The sequence below is a fragment of the Leptidea sinapis genome, chromosome 1, assembly GCF_905404315.1.
Source record: "Leptidea sinapis chromosome 1, ilLepSina1.1, whole genome shotgun sequence".
Taxonomy (NCBI): Eukaryota; Metazoa; Arthropoda; class Insecta; order Lepidoptera; family Pieridae; genus Leptidea; species Leptidea sinapis.
The window spans coordinates 31216022-31229739 of NC_066265.1; the positions used below are offsets into that span (position 1 = coordinate 31216022).

Below are 13718 nucleotides of genomic sequence, written 5' to 3' on the forward strand. Positions count from 1 at the left end.
ATATGGCCTTCTTTTCAAGTAACCACGAAAATGAGCATCGCTCGATATATCGACGCCGAGTATACCGATACAGGTTGTGGTAGTTAGAGGACTGGTAGTTCCGTGGTAGAAGGTAAAGTTTTCAATAATAACAATATCAGATGTCTAATCGCCTGTTATCCAGTACTCTGTGAATGGCTCCATCGCTCAGTGCAGCGCAGAGATGTCGCTTCATCTCACCACACGTCACAAACTTACATAAAACTCCCATCATCTGGATGTATGGTTCTGCCACGGTGCGGTTTTTGAGAAACTCTCTTCCACGTACAACCAAGTCTTGGGAATGAGCTTCTTTGCGCGGGGTATTCAGGACGACACCGAAAAGATAAGTCCAAATATAAAATAGGGACTAGAAACTCCCTCGACGGTAGGTAAATTGCCCATTTTACAAAATATTCGCCGCGCATTGAGACTTTATGCCTCAACCCATAATGGTATGTACTTAATTTGTCATAAGTCCTTGGAAAGGAGGCTTTATAAACATTAATTACTGCATATTATCAAGTGATTAATAAAGTTGTAAAATAAATAAACACTTGTAAATGTATACAGCGCAATAACCGTGAAATTGCATCGTTAATGTAAAAAGAAACCGGTAATATAATTATAGTGACAACCCATTTAGTCTTGATTTATTTTTTCTTATTTTACATTTTTTATCAGCGTACAGGAATAAGAGTCACGTGGTTGATTAGTTTACAAAGTGAAACAATTATGTAGTCGTAGTATTGTAAATGTAGTTATAAGATTTGTTTTGTTTGAATAAAACTATAAAAAAAAACATGTGTTAATAATCATAAGATTATGAATGCTGACACCAAAGTTGTGAATATGGTGGGAAGACGAATTATTATGTCATTTGAATACTATTTCCAAATTTGGAACGTTTGTCTTAAGTGGTGTTTACATGGGTGACTAAAGCCGCACGATATTTGCCGCGCGGCGTAAATCGACCGTCTAAATGGCAATTCGACTAAAATAATAACTTACACTGACTAAAGCCGCAAGCCCCAAAGTTGGGTAGGATCCGACTTTGCTGCATGAAGGAGTGTTTCGCGCATGTTGTATCGGCACAAATAGCTATTCTGCTCAACATTTTCGATGGATATCACCGAGCTTAACGATGCACCTTGGTGAGGCAATTTGTGAAGCGACTAGCCGCACGGCGAAAACCAACGTGTAAACGCAGCATTACCTATACTTATTACTCGGTGCCCACATTGTTATATGCGATTTGACAAAATATGTAACTTGCGGCGCGTCTCAGCCGACCAGCTAAAGGACAAAATCATTATAACTATCGACCTACATTGATAAATAAATACCCTACTATCTTAACTAATGTTGTAGATGAGTTTGTTATGTTTTCACTGCTAAACTAGTAAACCGATCACAACTTTTTTTTAAGCGTTGTCAAAGCCCAACGGTACAGTAGTAAAAAGAAGAAGCTCAGAAGGACACAGAAAAATATGGTCAGTAAACTCTACAGAGTCAGCCGTGCAAGGCAAATATAATTTAAAGGCATGATGATAGTTTTTGGATTCCTCTTCTATTATGTTTATTCTCGTAGGGTCATCGTGGAGTCGTAGACGTGAGGTCTATAGATTCAGACTAAGATAATCTTTCATATCGTTCTTATAGTCGAATGACAGCTGAAATTATGCTGAGTAAAACTAAAATGGCGCATAATTGAAACCATTTCTTAATAGTTCGTATATTTAACAAAAATAGTTATAAGTCTACAGAATATGAGAAGAAAATTCATTTTTTCTTTACATTTCTATCTTTTAAAAAACTGGTGATTTTTTTCGCAATATCCCCCTAACTTTTACAGTTGGTAACATGGTTCCCATGTTAATAATTCAATCTAGATAAAAAATGTATGAAAAATTATTTATTGTTATGTTTTTAAAGTGATAACCCACACTTCTAGGATTAATACACAAATAAAATTTGAAAAAAAAAAAACTTTATGAACGATGCGGGATTCGAACCTGAGAGTTGAACAAAGCAAACAGAATCTTATAGCGAGGCGATACTCGAACGGTTATCTCAGTTGGTTAGAGCACCTGCACGGAACGCCGTAGGTCGTGGGTTCGAATCCCGCCACGGTTATAAAGTTTTGTTTTTCAAATTTTATTTGTGTATTAAGTAATCCTAGAAGTGAGGGTTATCACTTTAAAAACATAACATATTGTTTAGATTTACAAGAGCGACATCTCAAGGCAATTTCCTAATATGCAAATATTGGAGCAAGTTATCAACTGAAAGTAGATCCGTAGATGAAGCCACAACCTGAGAGTTAAACAAAGCAAACAGAATTTTATAGCGAGGCGGTACTAGAACGGTTAGCCCAGTTGGTTAGAGCACCGGCACGGATCGCCGGAGGTCGTGGGTTCGAATCCCGCATCGTTCATAAAGTTTTGTTTTTCAAATTTTATTTGTGTATATATTGTTTACCAATACTATTTAAGAATATTTTTGTAAAGAAAATTGTATTTTGTTTGTAATAAATCAAAAATGCTTCTAATATAACTGCATTAAAACAATGGCGATCTTATGCGGGAGAGATAACCTAGCTCCGCTCGATTCCTCAAGGCCGTTGGCTCGGTCCCTAGCCTTAAGCTAAGACAGCCTTTATTAAGTATAGTCTGAGTACGATCTATAGATCTCAACCGTATTATCATGGTCGCTGACGATTGTGACGTCACGGCACAGAAATCAATGAAAACGCGTAAAAACCAAAACTTGAAGTGATGATGACGTGATGCTTTCATGTTTCAAGTAACTTGGCCAATTACCGCATTTTATTGTTTTATTTCATGTAATACAATTAATGTTAATTTTTTACAATCTCTTCATCGTATATTTTTTAAGCCATTCATTCATTCAAGGTCATTGTCAGATATATTTATCATCCTTTTTGCAAATATCAACATGTAATCCAATAAATAATGTATTTATTCTACAAAGGGCGACATTCGAAGGTAACTTACTAGTTCCTTATCTTTATTCATATGATAAATCGTTATTGAGAGCTAAAGCGCTTTAATGATTATGCATGAATACGTCTCTAAATGAGTTCCTCGGTAAGAGCAGTCATTTATGCTTTTCAAACACAGCGACCTCTGGTGGCTTTGAGTTCACTTATTTAATCTGTGCATCAACTTGTTGGTAAGTACTGTTCTAATAAACATTTAAACGGAGTGGTACTATTAATGAACCTTGGGTTAAGTACCAAATGGATTAGCCATTAGTACACTTGAAGAATACAACCAATACCCGGAAAAATTATTAAGCAGTAAGTACCAAAAAGAATATGGTCGACAAGCTTGGCTTTTTTACGAGAATCGTTTATTGAGAATTTGAGAAGAAGTTATTTAAAAAAAATATATATATACAAAATATTGTTTTCGTCCTTTTTATTCTAACAGTTTTTGTTAGATCTCGTGCACGTGCGGTATTTTTTTTTGCTTGTCATATCCAGGTTTGTACTTCATCATCATATAGTAATCCTAGTTGAATGTTTATTACCTAAGTACATCTACTTAAGCTACTTAACGTTGGAAATCCATATTACTTGGAAGTTAGTTTTAATCCTAAAATTTCTAGTATCTACTCTGATAGTTTGCGAAGCATTGCTTCGAGTGGGTTCCATTAGAATGAACAAAATTAATTCAAGATAGAATTGTAAAAATGCACGATTTACATAGCCAATATGGCGGAATGAGAAGAAATCAAGGAGCAAAAGTGAAAGATAAGTATATAAAAATAATATAATTTTAATAATATTTCTTTTATTGTACCTTCGTGTGATTAATGTGTGTGAACAAACAAGTACTACGTACATAAGACGTGAAAATCAAAGAGGATGTAAATACTACACGTGCGAAAATAAATAGATTGAAATAATCACGTTCTGACGTGTCAATCAACAACTAAAAATATACTAGCGAATAGACGAGAGAATAAACAAAACGTGCGTGAGAGAAAAACATCTCTAAGATACAGGATGATAGGAAATGTAAGAAAATCTATTGTGACTTTTTTTATGGAATAGGAGGACAAATGAGCGTACGGGTCACCTGTTGTTAATTGTGATAACCGCCGCCCACAATCTCTTGCAACACCAGAGGAATCACAGGAGCGTTGCCGGCCTTTAAGGAAGGTGTTCTCGCTTTTTTTGAAGGTACCCATGTTGTATCGTCCTGGAAACACCGAACAAGGACGTTCATTCCACAGCTTTGTAGTACGTGGAAGAAAGCTCCTTGAAAACCGCACTGTGGAGGACCGCCATACATCCAGATGGCGAGGATGATATCCTAACTTGTGGCGTGTCGTGCGAAGGTGTAATTCGGCGGCAGGAATCAGGTTAAACAGCTCTTCGGAACACTCCCCGTTATAAATGTGGTAACTGTAACAGATTTTGATTGACAACTCGTGAACAGTCAGCCGCACTTTGTATTACCTCTTATTTAGAATATTAAACCACTAGAAACCACACACTGAAAATCAAAATTAGTCAAGCACTTTCAAGCTGTCAGGACTTCTATACGTTAGTATATAATAGCCCGTATATAATAGTTAATAACCCGGACTCAGGAGTATTTAATTAAACATCACAGAAGAGAAAATCTTCTTTCTGTTTCGTGGGAGTAATATATTTTTAAATTGGCTACGTATACTTCTTCACTCTCAGAGTTTCTTGCGCCGCTTCTTCTCTCTCAGAGCGCCATTTGTTTCCGAAGCGGTAGTAGTATCTAGTATATTAGAAATGACATCAAAAAGTATTGTTAACGAATCAGTTTTGAGAATATAAATGCCTTTTATGCCTTTTTATACCATTTAAACACATCAATATCTGTCAATAAAATGTTTAAAACATCTAGCACACCATGCGTTTTTTTTAAATAAAATACATTTTTGTTTGTTTATCACATTATTCCAAATTTATACTTAACTAGCTGACCCGGCAAACGTTGTTTTGCCATATAAAGTATAATTCACGCGATAGTTTTATAAGTAATAAAATATTGCCTATATTATAGCCTGTACATCATTTTGTTCTATTGTCAATAGTTTTTGCAGCGCACGCAAAAATAGGTTTTCGATTTTACACCTTGTGTTACAAAATAGCAATTTTATTACGGATCCCTAATTTTGAAAAAAAAACCTATAGCCTTCCTCGATAAATGGCCTACCCAACACTGAAAGAATCATTCAAATCGGACCAGTAGTACCAGAGATTAGCGCGTTCAAACAAACACTGCAGCTTTATAATATTAGTATAGATATTCAACATTATTTTCTACTTTTTGGATTGGTTTTCTGGTAAAGCGCATGTTTTAGATTTTCTAGTTATAATATTTCAAAGACAAAAATCCATTAAGCTTTATCTTGTGCTGAGCAACTTAAGTGGATGCCTATTGATTTCGAAAGTTACAATTATCCAAAACACTCTGTGAGGTGGTTGCGAACGTCCTTCAAATGTTAAATGAGTCACCGTGAAACAATATTCGCGTCAAATCGAGTGTGTCAATCAATTTCACGGCTCGCGTCGTCAAGTGGTTTGACTCCGTGGCAACCTGGGCAAGAAACTGCGACACTTCCTCGATACGCCCTCAATGAGAACCAGTTTCACTTTTATTTGTTTTTAATACCTGCCGTCTGTGACCTCGTTGATTGTGACATTGCGATTTTGTCTTCATATTTTCTTTTTCGAAGTGAAAACTTATTTAGCATCGTTGTGATTTGAAATGCGATGAAACGAAAAAAGTGACAGTAAAAAGAGTCAGAGACACATAAATTCACAAGATAAGTAATAAGTATAAGTGTTTTGGTACCAGGCGATCATAGTTGAAGAAGAGATTGTCTTACGTATGACGGGAATATACCTAAATATTTTCTGACGTCATGCGCACGACGTATTACTACATAGACACCAGGAGAACATAAATATAGTAGCGGTGATAGTAATGTCTTTCATAGCGGTTGAATATATGTGGCATCCTAGCAACATGTACCAGGACTTCAAATGCAGCTTAGAGGTTCATGTACAATGCAGGTGTACTTTGTACGCACGCAATTATTTTGTTTGTCTTGGGACAGAAGAGGTTGCAGGTAACATGGTGATCAGACCACTGTCTCCTAGTGTGTCGACAGTAGTGTCGGCCAATTAAATAAAAAAAGAAACTTTTATCTATATTTTTTATAATCGCTCGTACAATACCTTTGTTTATTTACATCTATTTACGATTAACATCTATACATTTTTTAACTTCTCTTGACTAGTGTCAAGCAGGCCCGACAGGCGCTTTTCTGTCAATAGCAAAAAAAATATACATGTATTCGGAAATAATGTAGGACCTTCTAAAACCATCGGAAGAGTGCAATAACGTATTTCTGAATGATTTTATAATATGTAGCAATAAAATGTCATGGATCAATATCTTATTTGTATAAACAGCTAGACAGTATCTATTTGACGTTTCAGTATTTTTGTTGTATCACTATAAAATCCATATATGTAAAAATGAATTGCTGTTCGTTAGTCTCGCTAAAACTCGAGAACGCCTGAACCGATTTGGCCAATTTAGGTCTTGAATTATTTGTGGAAATCCAGGGAAGGTTTAAAAGGTGAATAAATGGGAAAATGCTGCTAAATTAAATAAAAACAACAAATTTATTTTTCCTTTGATGTGTCCATACATAATTTCTACGACAGAATTTATTGACGCACGGTTTGACAGTTCTTCTGTCAAATAATTTCATTACGACAGCAGGGTGTATATTTTACGAAGTAATCTTTGATGTTATGATATATTATTGACAAATTCATATAAAAACATTATTTTATTTATTATATACAGAACAACGTCTGTCGGGTCAGCTAGTATAATATATATATTGTAAACATGAAATAAATTGTAAAACGATGAACCTGTTAATGTTGATTTAAAAGAGAGGCAATAAGTTTCTTGTCACTTCTTCTAATTAAAGGCTGAATCTTATCCAAAGTGCTGGTAATTTGTAAAAAGTATAAGTTTAGACAAACAATAAGTGTCATTTCTTTGTTTGTGTGTGTGTTTGGAAACTTGTTGGCACTTAAACACAAACACAAACGAAATGTCAAAATGGTATCTATTTATATTGTTATTTTATAAAGATGTGACCTTAGATTATTTATACGTTTAAATAGACTGTGACAGCTGTGAAGACGTCGAAAAAAATTGAGGGAGACAGATAACGTCTATTTTGAGCAATGCACGCACACTAACACAAAGTGACATACAAATCGCGAGTGTAAGGCTTAGTAAGTATAAATTAAGTGAGGATGTGACGTTATGTTATTATTTCAATTAAAAGTACATGTGACCAAATTTAAATTGCAGCCTGGCCAAACTATATGTCTCCAAACCTCATCATGGCTATATATAAAAGTAGCCGTATCCAGCAAACATTGTATTGCCATGTAATTACATGCAAACGTAGTAATTTAAAAAAAAATTTGACGTCTAAAATATAGATGCAACCGATTCTCAGACCTACCAAATATATCGTACTACAATTAATGTATTCGATTGCCATCTTGCAACCCTATAGCGGATTTGTGGATGGAACAGAATAATATAAGAATCGCGATACAAAAGTAGTTATAAATAGATAGTGGAAGAGCGAAAATTTTAAGATGTATGTATTATTCAATGCTGAATCATATTAAAAAAAATATTTAGGAGTCACCCTTATTATTTAGGGGTATGAAAAATAGATGTTGGTCGATTCTCAGACCTACCCAATATGCACAAAAAATTTCATACAAATCGCTTCATCCGTTTCAAAGGAGTTTGTCAACAAACACCGGGATACGAGAATTTTATATATAGACTAGCTAACCCAGCAAACGTTGTATTGTCGATATTAAAATCCCGATACAAAAGTATGAAGCGATGAAAATTTGAAGTATGTATTTTTTAATACTGACTCATAATCAAACAAATTAAAAAAAAAATCAAAAAAATTAAAAAAAAAGTTTGGCTTGGACCACCCTTAACATTAAGGGGGATGAAAAATAAATGTTGTCCGATTCTCAGACCTACCCAATATGTACTCAAAATTTCATGAGAATCGGTCAAGCCGTTTCGAAGGAGTTTAACTACAAACACCGCGACATGAGAATTTTTTATATTAGATAGATTTTATTCATAACTCTATGAATGTGATGAACTCTTGAAGCCGGCTCTTACACTATACCGATCAACGCGGTAAGCGTCCTTCAATATTCTTTCCACCGTTCGATATTGTTGGAGCGTCTTCTTATTTTCCTTCAAAAGATGTTTCTCGCGTAATAAACGCCGTTTTAAGGTCACATTTACAACCCGGTCACCTATGTATTATAAAAGCTCTACAAACAAAAGTCAAGCCGCGTGGGAGATGGTAATTTATAGCGACCATTAATCTCAAACTCACAATTTGTGACTAAAGCAGTAAAATATCTAGAATATAAATCAAATTTCACAATGCTTACGAATTTCCGGTTGGTGTTTACATAAAAATGAATAATTATATGTTTTATGCTGCGTCAGGCGCTCACGTTACAAGCCAGTGGTAGGCTTCTACGAGTATGCACATGATGCAGGCTTGGTAGCGCCTTTTTCTGACGCCGGTCATTATTGTGTTGTGGTTAGCAGGGCGCCGTAGCCAGTGAAATGAAGAAGATTAAGACAGCAACTTTTGTCTGAAAGTGACGGGCGCATTAGCGATGCAGGTGAGAAATTTGGGTATATCCTCAGAAGTTTGGGTGTGTTCACTTTTCCTCATATAATGTTTTTTATGTCTATGCTATCTGTCTCCACGAGAATGGGCACAAACATGTGTTATAATATTGTCAGTACTGTAGTAAGTTCTTACATTTCGATAAGTAAGTATTATCCGATATGGTCTAGTGGCTAGGATACCTGGCTCTCACCCAGGAGGCTCGGGTTCGATTCCCGGTATCGGAATATCTTTTTTTTTTTTTAACAGAATACGTTTAACATTTTCTTCCTATATTTAATGATATTTTTTATATTTAAATATTTATGTATCTCGCATAATTACTTTCTCATGAAGTTAATTAAGGCACAACATCCTGTTTGGTTTGAATTGAATGTTTTAACAAAACTATTGAAAATTTACTGTCGTAGAATTTTAAAATAAACTTTGTTATTATATTGAAAATAATGCCAGTTCGCATAAAAACTTCACCATCACCATATCTCAATGTGTGGGTTTCTTATGCGACGGCCATATTATCTTATCGTCAACTGCCGCCTTACCGCAATAATTACCGCTCAAAGTTCGCGAAGTTATGTGGGTACACTAGAGGTCTTTGATATGCGAAAGACGACCGCCGCAGGAGCTATAGCTAAGCAACAGAATATCGCCAAAATTATTCCAAATTTCCTTTTTTACGAGATGAGCAGGACGTTCAGCTGAGGGTAATTGATATGCCCTATCGATTACAATGAAGTGCCGCTCAGGATTCTTGAATTACCTTCAAATTCTGAGACATAAGCGGTTAAGTGTCATTTGCCCAGTAATTTAACTAGCTACCTTCAGACCGAATCACAATAAGGCTTACAGATTACTGCTTCACGGCAGAAAATGGCGCCGTTTTGGTACACATCATCTAGCCGGCATCCTGTACAAAGAAGCATCTTACTGGAATTGATTCGCAATGCTTGAATATAGCCATAAATTGTGGGAATTGTCCTATCACAGTAGTTTTTTTATTAGGAAAGGTAACGAGCCAAGAGAGACATCTACAAGTAGAAAGTATATTGAAGTAGGCGTTACTTTGCGGAAATCAATAATTATCCAAATGTTTTGAGTTTTCTTTAGTATTAATTCCGCCAATATTTGTCTTTAAACAATTCGACACGTGTTTCGCCTCTACACGAGGTATCCGCAGGAGATGTTGACTCGCCAAACTCTGGCACGAGACACAAGTAGAGCCCGTTCACCATTCATGATATCATGGCCCAGAAATTGCTTTACTCGCCATATTTTTCAACAAGTTAACAAGAACGATGTAACTTAGATGGTTGTGAGGGCAAGGAGCGTCATCTGTCCTAGTTGACGCGACGTATTCAACAATGCCTGCAGGCGACTGAACTATGTGAGAGCTACTATCACTCTAGTCTCTCACGCAAACTTTGTTTATTTAAACTTTGATTGCAGATATTCGCAAACCGAGGCCAGAAGAACTACTAATTCTAGTAGGCTTCATAAGATACATAATAGCTTTAAGGGTAAATGTATACACTTCTATAATAAAGTCCCAGCCACTGTTCAGGCATTATCTATAAATAAATTTAAATGTTTTATAAAAAAATTGTTCTGTCGTAAATCCTATTACTCCACTGCTGAATATCTAATTGATCGGACAGCCTGGGACTAGATTGTGATTATTTTATAGCGATAGAAATGACTGTACAATATTGTGTATTTTTATTGAAAAGAGCGCAAAAAAAGAATGCGGGGAGAGTTTCTTGCGCCGCTTCTTCTATCTCAGAGCGCCATTTTTTCCGAAGCGTTAGTAGTACCTAGTAGTTATTAGAAATGACATCAAAAAGAATTCTAAAGGAATCAATTTTGAGAAAATAAATGCCTTTTATGCCTTTTAAGGAAAAATCCGAGTAATGTTTTGGGACGGCCAGTGGTGGAAGTTTTATACCAGTGCGTAAAGCAGACTTAACATCAAATGTCTTAAAGTGCAGAGCGCAAATGCGATGCCAGATTTTGGGTTTTTCAAGAATCCTGAGCAGGGCCACTCAGGTATTGCAATGAGCAGGGCGTTTCAGTTAAACTTTGTTATCATAAAAAACCAAAATGACAAAATTAATACAGAAATAAAATTTGAAAACAAAATTTTATGAACGATGCGGGACTCGAACCCACGACCTCTCGCGTTCCGTGCGTGTGCTCTTCCAATTGAGCTAACCGTTCGAGTGACGTATCGTCATAAAATCTTGTATACTTTGTTCAACTCTCAGGTTGTGGCTTCAGATTGAAAATTTTGTGACGATACGTCACTCGAACGGTTAGTTCAGTTGGATAGGCACTCGCACGGAACGTTCATAAAATTTATTTGTTTTGTTTTCAAAGTTAAACGTAACGGGTTATCACTTTAAAAACATAACAAATTGACATTAAAACAAATAATTCACTTACAAAAGTATAAAAACTATATATATATATATATATATATATACTATCTAATATATAAAATTCTCATGCCCCGGTGTTTGTAGTTAAACTCCTGCGAAACGACTTGACCAATTCTCATGAAATTTTGAGTGCATATTGGGTAGGTCTGAGAATCGGACAACATCTATTTTTCATCCCCCTAAATGTTAAGGGTGGTCCACGCCAATTTTTTTTTTTAATTTTTTTTACATTTTTTTTTAAATTTGTTTGATTATGAGTCAGCATTAAAAAATACACACAACTTCAAATTATAAAATCTACGATCAACAGTTACTTTTGTATCGCGATTTTAATATCGGCAATACAACGTTTGCTGGGTCAGCTAGTATATATATATATATGTATATTGTGAGATGGTACGGCACTCTTAAGAAGTGAATACCTTAGAGTCAGCCTCGCATTTGACCTGTTTTGCCTTAAGAGGAACCCTGATAGACTTAACTTGTCAAAGCGAATGCCAAAATAATAATAGTACCTTAACAAATCCTTCGCGTGAAAAATCGATAGCGCTGCAGCGATAAGTTATTTGACCTAATTTCCGAGCTCTAGTACCGATTCTTGATACCTAACCAGTGCCAAGAATATTGTAACACTAGCACAAAGGCCGCGAACATTTCAATAGCTTTTGTAACAAACTCTACATTTTGTAGAGTCGATTCAGAGCGGATAGAGACTGTTATGTCTGGATAAGGCTATATTGTGCATGGTTTGTATTAACAAGCATTTCTTCTATTGTATTTTATTATTAGCTGTATCCCGCGACTTCATCTGCGTTTACCACTGTTATCATATAAGTTGGTATTCCAATGGTACCACGTACATATATAAACAAAACAATCATATATTGTTTTCTTTCGACCATTGCAAATGCGATTACTACGAAAGTCTTTTAATTTTTCTGGTGAAATTTTGCCTATGACGCACACAAATAATATGGCGCTCTATTGGTAACAGAATTTTCAGAATCGGTTCAGTACATTCAGAGATTACCACACAAACTTTACCTCTTCATAATATTAGTAGAAGCTTAGATAATATAATCATTGTTTGTTTTGCTATCGTTATATTTATGTGTATACATAATATATATTTTTAATTATTTTTTGCAATAAGCAGATCCACCTGATGGTGTCGAAAACTTTGAAAATTTGAAGTAAACCGTGATTTATAGAAATTTTATAAATAATTTAAACAGTCGACTTAATATTAAAGCAACGATATGTTCCTTTTTAAATAAATATTTCCTGCTTGAAAGCGTATTTTTAACGATATAACAACACGAACTAAATATGTATTTATAATAATAACACAAATTAAAATTGCATAATATATTATATTGTTGGAAGAGCGTTCGCACGGAAAGTGAGAGGTTGCGGGTTTGAGTCCCGCATCGTTTATAAATTTTGTTTACAAATTTTTATTTGAGTAATTAATTCCAGAAGTGAGGGTTATCACTTTAAATATAGGCATATCGAGCCTTATCTATCAAAAAGCCATATTGAGCATAGTATCGTATATGTTTTGATATATTTTAATTAATCCGGTGATACAAGGACGAATTAAAAAATGTATTGCTCGCTCAGTAGATATAAAATTTATATTGTAATGACCATGGATCTAAATTAAATTAAGTGTGTTTTAAAATAAAATTGATAAGTAGAAACCTTTACGTATCAATAAAAAATCTCAGAATATCTATTGTTTGATCCAGTTAATTTTTTAAACACCTCGTCCTATTTTGACTTTTTATCGGTTGTGTGAAAGGAGTAACTTTCGGTATTCCTATTATTACGCGCAATAACGAATACTTATATCGTGTAAGAGATATCTACGTGAGCAAAGTTGCAGACGGCCGCCTGTTTAAGATAAATAAAGTGTCAAAAATTTCATACAGTTAACTATCAAAAAAGTAAAAAACTTCTTTTTGAATGGCTGAAACACTTGGAATATACTGAAACTGAAAACACACTTAATATTATCAGGTAAAAATATTCTACAACACATACACCAAGTCACTACACACACACACACATAACCATCACCCACACTAACACCAATTAATTTCCTTATCTAAATAAGTTTTCTTTATTTAATTAAGTTTTATTATAATATATTTATTTTTTGTTTATTCTTTACATCATTACCATCATCATATTATGTGCTTTGGGGACCCGGTGACTTGTAGCACAAGTATTCGTTACCTATTCCAAGCACCGGTCTCTCACAATTAAAACAATGTTTAAATATAGATTTTTAATAAACTGTGTATACTTTGTGATTGTTAAAGATAATAAATATATTTTGAATTGAATTGAATTGTTACTGTATAAATCAGTTCTGAAGCACTAAACTGGGTTGCCTAGTGACGGCGTGACCGAAGTTACAAAGTGACCTCATTCTGTTTTGTACAGCGTCTTCTAAAACGTATTGAG

General features: G+C 34.8%; 1 long non-coding RNA gene and 1 other non-coding gene across 2 annotated transcripts in view; both read left to right on the top strand.

Annotated features, from left to right (window-relative positions):
* LOC126966890 (uncharacterized) overlaps positions 1-13718 on the top strand; it is a 78669-nt gene that overhangs the window by 12695 nt on the left and 52256 nt on the right. The window lies entirely within an intron of this gene.
* Positions 8967-9038, top strand: Trnae-cuc (transfer RNA glutamic acid (anticodon CUC)). The gene has a single exon. It is a non-coding gene; the product is annotated as a tRNA-Glu (tRNA).